Source organism: Bos indicus x Bos taurus, chromosome 15 (assembly GCF_003369695.1).
Source record: "Bos indicus x Bos taurus breed Angus x Brahman F1 hybrid chromosome 15, Bos_hybrid_MaternalHap_v2.0, whole genome shotgun sequence".
Lineage (NCBI taxonomy): Eukaryota > Metazoa > Chordata > Mammalia > Artiodactyla > Bovidae > Bos > Bos indicus x Bos taurus.
The window spans coordinates 1,181,437-1,189,369 of record NC_040090.1 but is presented as its reverse complement, the minus strand read 5'-3'; the positions used below and the strand labels follow the sequence as shown (position 1 = coordinate 1,189,369).

The window sequence follows — 7,933 nt, the reverse complement described above, 5'->3', positions numbered from 1 at the left end:
AATGGCGCGCGACGCCCGCGGCCCCCTCAGGGACCCGGAGGCCGACCCACCGGCAGGCGCGAGCGCGCAGGCGCAATGGCGTGCGACCCCCCTGAGCCGGGCGGGGCCGCCCGCACGCTCCTAGAAACGCCGCGAAGGGGCAGCCTCGGCGGCCCGTCTGCACGGGCACCTCGGCGCGAGTCTGCGCTTGGGGCTCGGGGCAAAGCCCCGTTGGGAGTCGCAGTCGCCACTTCCCGAGTTAAAACTCAAGCAGCGGCTGGCCCCAAGAAGTCTCAACTTAAAATGCTTCTAAAAGAGAGCGACCCCCGCCTCGTGGTTCCACTGGGGCTCGAACCCAGGACCTTCTGCGTGTAAAGCAGACGTGATAACCGCTACACTATGGAACCGCGCGCTGCAGACCTCCGCCAGGATGGGATACAGAAACCGCGCGCAGAGACTTTTTCCTCCGCACAGTGAGGCGGAGGGTGGAGGCCGGTGACGGCCGCGGAGGGAAGCGTTCAGATGGCCCTCAGACCTCTCCCCGCAAGTCGCGTCCGCACTTGTCCTCGGCGACACGAGCGCCCCCACTTGTCCGGGACACAGCCGGTCTGGATGCGCCCGTGGCGGCCCCCAGACGCCGCCGCTCTGCCTTGATGTCAGCTGCGCGGAGGGGGCCTGAGCACCGGGCTCTGTGGCGCAATGGATAGCGCATTGGACTTCTAGATAGACGGAGGCATTCAAAGGTTGTGGGTTCGAGTCCCACCAGAGTCGCTTCTCTTTTGATAAATGAGGAAAGAGTTCGGAGGGAGATAAACACATCACCTACCAAGTCCAGCGACCTTCGCCCACGTTGGGAGGGGTCCCATCCCACTTCGCTGTGATGAGTCCTGCCTCTTCAGTCTTCCCCATCGCTTTGATGTGGCTCCAGAGCCTCTGCTAACTCGACCTGAGGAAATTAACAGGCCGTGGTGAAAGCTGCTGAGCGGCCCCTCCCCACTCCCATTCCCTTGTTGTTCTTGTACAACAGGAATAAAATTTAAAAGGAATAAAATGTTTTATTGTTTTACAACTTAGCAGTAGCTTAATATGACTCAATTTGCGTAAAAATAAGACTTACTTGGCAGATACCAGAATGGCCGAGTGGTTAAGGCGTTGGACTTAAGATCCAATGGATTTATATCCTCGTGGGTTCGAACCCCACTTCTGGTACAACGGGTCCTGCTTTTCCAGCCTGAGGCGCGATGACCTTTTAATCTGAAAGTTTGTAGCAGACCTGGAAAATGTAGCAATAACTTCAGAATTTACGGCTTGGAAAGTTAGAAAGTACACGTCAACGTGAAGCTATGCCACTTGGTAGAGAAGTGGGCAGGAGGCAGTGTGCAGTAAAAACTTTCGCTTTTTTAAACAGTCACCAAAATAAATTTAAATTAAAAAATAAAATAAGCAGTCGCCATTTAAGACCATGCTATGTGCCAAATACCGTTCTGAACGCCGAGGTTGTGGGCATGCGAAGATTAAAAAAATAAATAAGCAGAAAATAACATGAACAGCAACAAATATACAAGGTCCTTACCAGCAGGCTTGCAGAGTAGAGTAAGAGAGGGGAGAGATGGTTTATAAACCAGCAAATAGAATTCCAGATGGTGGTAAGCGCTATGCACAATTAAGTGGGCTGGCACGATAGAGTGCCACAGAACTTTTTCAGGACAAAGGTGGGCCTGCCTGTGGTGGGCGCAGCAATACCGACGGTCTAAGAGTCCTCAGGACCGGACGCCCTCTGGAAGGGATCAAGCCGGGATCTCTGTGGTAAAGACAGGCGAGATCCCTGACTTTAAGGACTGGAGGGAACTTCCCAAACCAAAAAACTTGGAAAGTGGGAAGACGGTGGCATTTCAGGATGGAGGACGAAAAGACGGAGGGATAGTACATAGGGGGGGAAAAAAAAAAACACTACAGTTTGTTAAATGAGATTGCACACAGCTCCAGTTAACTCTCTCTGTGCTAAGCAACCCAGTTCCACACCATCAACACTTGATGTTTCGCCCTCTGAGACTTCGGTTCTCCGTGTTCAGTGCCTGTCCATCTAGTCTGCCTTAGGAGAACAGCAAATAGATCTTCATGCTCCCCCAGTTGCATTCAAAGCCGAACTCAGCTTTGAACCCAGAGCTGTGGTAGAAGCCGAGGTTATGCCAAAAGCTCACCAGCTCCTCAGAGGATTGACTTCATCAGACAGGGAACTCCTGAGGCAGGGGTGGGGGAGCTGCTTTTATTTTTCTTGGTTAAAGCCATGTCATATAATTCGTAGGGATCCACACCTTCATTTGTGAAAGATGCTTCTAATTTCACTGGTGATTTTTCACTACCAGTGGAGGGGAGCAAATTCACCACCTCAAAATGTGTCTTTGGCACGAGGATTGTCTCAAGCTGAAAACAATTGAAGTCTAAAACGCTGGAGAATAAAGTGTGACTTTTAACCTTCTCCCTGACCGCCTGAAGAAAGGCCATGGAGAACCTGTTCCAGGCAGGGAGCTATTGCTGTAGACAGCAGGAGCCCCAACAGGTGTGTAGACAGGGAAACACCCAGCACAGGCTCTGCATTAAAAGTCCCTACCCCCCCCACCCCCCCACCCCCCCACCCCCCCACCCCCCGTGGCCTCTGCATGGCCCAGCAAACCTTGGTTTAGCACACATTTGCTTTTCCATCCCCATGTCAGTTGCCTTCTTCCCCTTTGAGGTCCCAAATCACTACCCGGAGCATCCTCTTTTGGCTTTAGCTGAAGATATTTGTGGTGAGGGTTTCAGACATTTTGGCAAGTTACTGATTTTTCTGGGTCCCTTCCATGTACACGTTATTCAACTTTTCTTTGATTTTTTCCTGTTAGTATGTCTCATCAATTTAATTCTTAGACCATCAGAAGAACTAAGAAGGATACAGGGGAAAAGTCCTCCTGGACACCAGTAACTCCCCTCCAAAACCCTGAGGCACAGAGGGAGACCCAGCCCCTGCTGCTGCTGCTGCTGCTGCTGCTAAGTCGCTTCAGTTGTGTCCGACTCTGTGTGACCCCATAGACAGCAGCCCACCAGGCTCCCCCATCCCTGGAATTCTCCAGGCAAGAACACTGGAGTGGGTTGCCATTTCCTTCTCCAATGCATGAAAGTGAAAAGTGAAAGTGAAGTCGCTCAGTCGTGTCTGGAGTGTCTGGAATACTGGAGTGGGGTACCATCGCCTTCTCTGGACCCAGCTCCTACTGGGAGGGAAATTTGTTTTTCTCTTTTGTCTGCTGGGGTCTGTAGAAAACACAGGATCAGGGACGCTTTGATCTGAAGGACTGCCTATGTGATCTCTGAAGGATAGAATAATCTGATACATTTTTTCTTCATTTATTATTTAAAACAATACGCGCTTGTTTTTTTTTTACCCAATAATACAGATGTACTTAGAGGAAACACACACTTCAAAGCCGTTCCTCTAAAGGTGGTCATTTTTATTAGATTGTTTTCTATTCTTAAACATCTCATGTATATGCAAAAAACAAATATGTAAATATATATATTTAATACATGTATGCGTTTATACATGTTTATACATGTTTAATACGTATATATACAGATATACACATTTAAAGGATGTCTATTCCTGTGCACATCCTTGACTCTTCCACACATATTATGGCATACATGTTGTTTGGCAACTTCTGTCATTTTTGTTCAACGTAACTTGAATATCTTTCCATACTGGATTACTTTTTAAACTTTGTTCGTAGTTCCTGAGGTTAGCGGCAGGAGCTGGAAATGAACTCAGGTGCAGCTGTTCTCACTCAAAAGTCAATGTTCAAGAGACACAAGAACTGGTGGGGAAAGAAAGCTTTTTATTCAGGAAGCCAGCAACCTAGGAAGATAGAAGACGGGTGTACCCCTAACCGTCTCCAAGTTTTCAGATGGAGAGAAAAAGATTTCATAGGGAAAAACCAGGAAGTGTCTGGGGTGAGCGAGTGGGTCTTGTGTGCAGAACAGCACAGCCAGCTCTGACGGTCGTCTCAAAATGAGTAACGCTGTGGTCTGGCTGGACTCGTCTTGTTTTAATCACAGTTAATCTTCAACTCCAGGGTCAGTTTGGTTCCACTTTCTTGAGGCAAATTTCTGGAAGTATGCAAGCCACAGATTTGGTACCGCTCAAGATGGAGTCATTTGTGTCAAGGCTACAGTCTGCTCTCTGTGCAGCTGGCTTTTTCCCTCTGGTGGTGGTTTTAGCATCTGCAAACCACCTCAGGAATGTGCATCAGATACTGTTATCTGTGTCTTTCAGGGAGGAACTAAAGATGCTGTGACTTATGTGGCTGATCTATTTCCATTGTTACCAGTTCTCTTGGCCCAGGAAGGGGGCGACAGAGGATGAGATGATCATATAGCACCACCACTCAGTGGGCATGAATTTGAGCAAACTCTGGAAGACAGTGAACAACAGGGAAGCCTGGTGTGCTGCAGTCCATGGGGTTGCAAAGAGTTGGACAGGACTTAGTGACTGAATAAAAACTCCTGGCCCAGCTGCTAGCTTTTGTTACTAGATGTTTACATGTTTCCAATCCTTACCTCTAGAGCTAGCCTTTGGGAGGCCTGGGAGAGGAAACCTTTTCTACAAACAAGAGACAGGTAGCTTTGTAGTGGGGGTGAGGAGTGTGTCCCAGGAAGGCCCCCTAGGATCCTGCTCAGTTACGTGGTACATTTCTCCATAAAAGAACTACAATTATTCTTCCCCAACAGAGGAGGTGTCTGAATTCCAGGGACAGCTAAAACCCTTATGAGGCTCTACTCCATAGGATTCCCTTCCCTTCCTTTCTCTTTCAAGGGATCTTATCCAACGCCTTGATGAATAACATGGCAATGAAGGAGCAGAAGTAAGAAAAAAAAAGCGGGGGGGGGGGGTTGCCTACTATTGACAATTGAAACACACACACACAACCGACAACTTACGAGTCACATTTTATTCAAGGACTTGACTGAAGACCAGCCAGAGAAGCAGACTCTCAGGTAGCTCTGAGGAACTGTTTCAAAGAAAGTAAGGCAGGACCCAGGATATATAGGGATTTTTTCTGGAGGGGAAAAAAAAATATAATTGAACATTAAAAGATTACTGCTAAACATAGAAAAACATACATCTCAAGTTAATTATTTTAGTGCTTTCCTAAGTATGGGATGATGCAATCGTCATTGAAATTATTGAAATTATTCCTTTGACATGCATCTTAACTATCTAGGGCCAATATCCTGTTTTTTATCCATTCTGAATTCCCCTTAGAGTACACAACAGGGAAGCTGCAGTGCCTGAAGGCTTGATGGCTGCAGTGCCTGATGGCCTGATGGCTTGATAGATGGCTATCTATCAGTGTTTGATAGAACGGTAGGCAACATGGGTTGCCTCCAGGGTAATAGGACTTCCTAAAAATATAAAATTCAGCCTGATTGAAACTTTTCAATGAGAGCTTCAAGGAAAATGTTCAGATTCACTAGCGGAGGTCTTTTCCCTTCTGCCCTTCCCTCTGCTCAGGATTCTCTTCCTGAGCCTTCAGGCCCCCAGTCACCACTGGCAGCTCAGCTGGCAATCATCATCCGCTGGAAGACTAGTTAGGACCCTTAACTTCTGGTGTTGACCCGCTTCCCACCACCCAAGCGCTTGATATCTATCTCGTGTGTCTTCCTGCCTCACTGAGGACGCCTACCGAGTCTTGGTCCTGAATAGGTTCTGATGAATAAAGACAGGAAACCTAATCAATTATTCATAAGGTTCCACCCACAAGATGCTCTGGGGCTCTTCACAGACCAAGACTGGGTTTAGAAATCCCCAGTTCCCCAGGAGGCCCCCAAGGGTCCTAAATCAGAATTCCTCCTGAGATGCTTCCTTGAGATGCAAGGGGGAGAGCATCCCCCTCTGGTCGGAGCAGGGGTTGGCCGGCACTTACTAATATTTTCTTCAGTCTGTCTGTGACGGGATCAGAAAAGACTTCCACCGAGAGCCTGCTCCAACTTGATTTTGCAGTTTCACCACTCACTAAATCAACAAAAAGACTCAGAATTTTAATCCAATAGGAACGGCAGCGCGGTCTATTTTCTGTGGATAGACTAGGAGAGGAAGTATTTTAGGGAGCCCGGATAGCTCAGTCGGTAGAGCATCAGACTTTTAATCTGAGGGTCCAGGGTTCAAGTCCCTGTTCGGGCGGCGGTTATTTTAAAATCGTGAAACAAATTGGAATGCGTCCACACCACTCTCTGAGGTGAGGTTGTGCAAAACACACTTGATTCAGTCCGGAGTTTACAACCCAGCAGGCAGGCCAGACCGGGGTGGGTTTTGCAGAAAAAGTGAAAGGGGAGGAAAGTGCCCAGTAACTTTCTCTCCCAACCTCAGTCTTTTACAGCCTTTGTATGATAGATACTTGGTCTTTGGATATTTTTATCTTAAAACTAGTGTGTAGAATTAGTTTATTTTCAAAACATCAATAAACACATAACCAAGACATTTGCATCCCTGTCGTCAGAGTAACGATGGTAATGCTCCTGACAGGAAATTTGCAAACATTCTCTGAGCAGTAACAGTTCACGCACGGTTTATGAGAAGAGAGGTGAGAAAACTGAGATTGCAAGAAATATTTTAGGTCGTGACACGTGCTTATAAATTACCTCTCCAGCCAGGAACCATCCCGACCATTCTTCTAATGCACTGGTGGGACCCTGATTTGCCAGTCCTGCTGTAGAGACAAACGTTTTTGAACACTGTCTTCATGTCTGCCTCCGATAAGAAAAACTTGCAAGCCCAACGTGATTATATCTGGCATCAAACCCAAGACCTTCCACCTGTAGACCTGAGCTGACCACATTATAAATGAGTCAGGCCACACGGCTGCGACCCAGCATCCAACAGTGTGTAAGTGGAGTGACTGTGCGACCGGGTCCAGGTTTCTTTAAAGGCTTAAGCTCTTAGCATCTTCACCGTGTGTGGTGGCCTGCCTTTGGAAAGGCACGAAAGAAAGGAAAGGACTCCAGACCCACTCAGCAAAAGCCCTGCCGAAACCCGGGATTGAACCAGGGACCTTTAGATCTTCAGTCTAACGCTCTCCCAACTGAGCTATTTCGGCGACGCTGGCTGCGTCTTCAACCCTGTTAAGGAAAATTCTAAAGAAAAATTGTAAAAAGACTCCTCTCTCGTCTCTGCTTCTTCAGTTGCCAACCTCACCTTCCAAAGTGCGCCGCTTTTAGCTCGGAGCTTTCCAGAGCAGTGAGGAAGAAACCGCATTCCTGTCGTCTGAGGAACAGTCACGGCCCGCCGAGTCCCAGGCCGCCTTTTCTCGCCCCCTGACGCTTCCCGGCCTCTCCCCCGGACGCCCACGAGAGGACCGACAGCCGCCCACCAAGTGCCCGCCGGGTGCCCAGCGCGTGACCGACGCGGGTCCCTTCAGGCGCCGCCCCGCCGTCAGGGTGGCAGAACACGCTATCTTTTAACTGCAGTCACTAATCTGCCCTCAAAGCACCCACAACCAAGCAGGGCTGCCCCGCTCCAAACTCTGGGTGAGACCGGAGGGCGGCGGCCATGCGGGAGCCCCGGCCTGCCCGACGCGCCGTCCACCTCCGCAGCGGGGCCGCGCCGCCCGCCCGCGGCTGCCCGGAAACCCGGGCTTTAGAGCGTCCGCGACGCCCGGCGCGTCTCGCGGGGCCTGTGCAACCAGGGCTTGCGGGGTCTGCGGGGCTGTTCCCCCGAAAGCGACTGGGTGCGCAGCGTACACGCGCCACATCTCACTCCCTTTTCCAAAGGAAAGAGGCTAACAAACGGAGGCTCTATACCTGGCTCTCACTTTCAAAAACCCCGGTATTTTTGTTAAAAAGTCAAAATTGCGCCCGAACAGGGACTTGAACCCTGGACCCTCAGATTAAAAGTCTGATGCTCTACCGACTGAGCTATCCGGGC

At 49.3% G+C, this 7,933-nt stretch overlaps 1 long non-coding RNA gene and 6 other non-coding genes across 7 annotated transcripts; 3 read left to right on the top strand and 4 right to left on the bottom strand.

Moving 5' to 3' along the window:
• Window positions 1-313: 313 nt before the first annotated feature.
• On the bottom strand, window positions 314-386 carry TRNAV-UAC. Its single transcript has one exon. It is a non-coding gene; the product is annotated as a tRNA-Val (tRNA).
• A 278-nt stretch (window positions 387-664) lies between these two features.
• TRNAR-UCU lies at window positions 665-750 on the top strand. The gene is given in 2 exon segments: window positions 665-701; window positions 715-750. It is a non-coding gene; the product is annotated as a tRNA-Arg (tRNA).
• A 355-nt stretch (window positions 751-1,105) lies between these two features.
• On the top strand, window positions 1,106-1,188 carry TRNAL-UAA. Its single transcript has one exon. It is a non-coding gene; the product is annotated as a tRNA-Leu (tRNA).
• A 2,255-nt stretch (window positions 1,189-3,443) lies between these two features.
• Window positions 3,444-7,803, bottom strand: LOC113905228. Its single transcript, XR_003514617.1, has 3 exons — window positions 5,937-7,803; window positions 4,951-5,069; window positions 3,444-4,119 (listed from the first exon to the last, which is right to left on the bottom strand). It is a non-coding gene; the product is annotated as an uncharacterized LOC113905228 (long non-coding RNA).
• Window positions 6,121-6,193, top strand: TRNAK-UUU. Its single transcript has one exon. It is a non-coding gene; the product is annotated as a tRNA-Lys (tRNA).
• TRNAF-GAA lies at window positions 7,034-7,106 on the bottom strand. Its single transcript has one exon. It is a non-coding gene; the product is annotated as a tRNA-Phe (tRNA).
• A 57-nt stretch (window positions 7,804-7,860) lies between the features above and the next one.
• On the bottom strand, window positions 7,861-7,933 carry TRNAK-UUU. The gene has a single exon. It is a non-coding gene; the product is annotated as a tRNA-Lys (tRNA).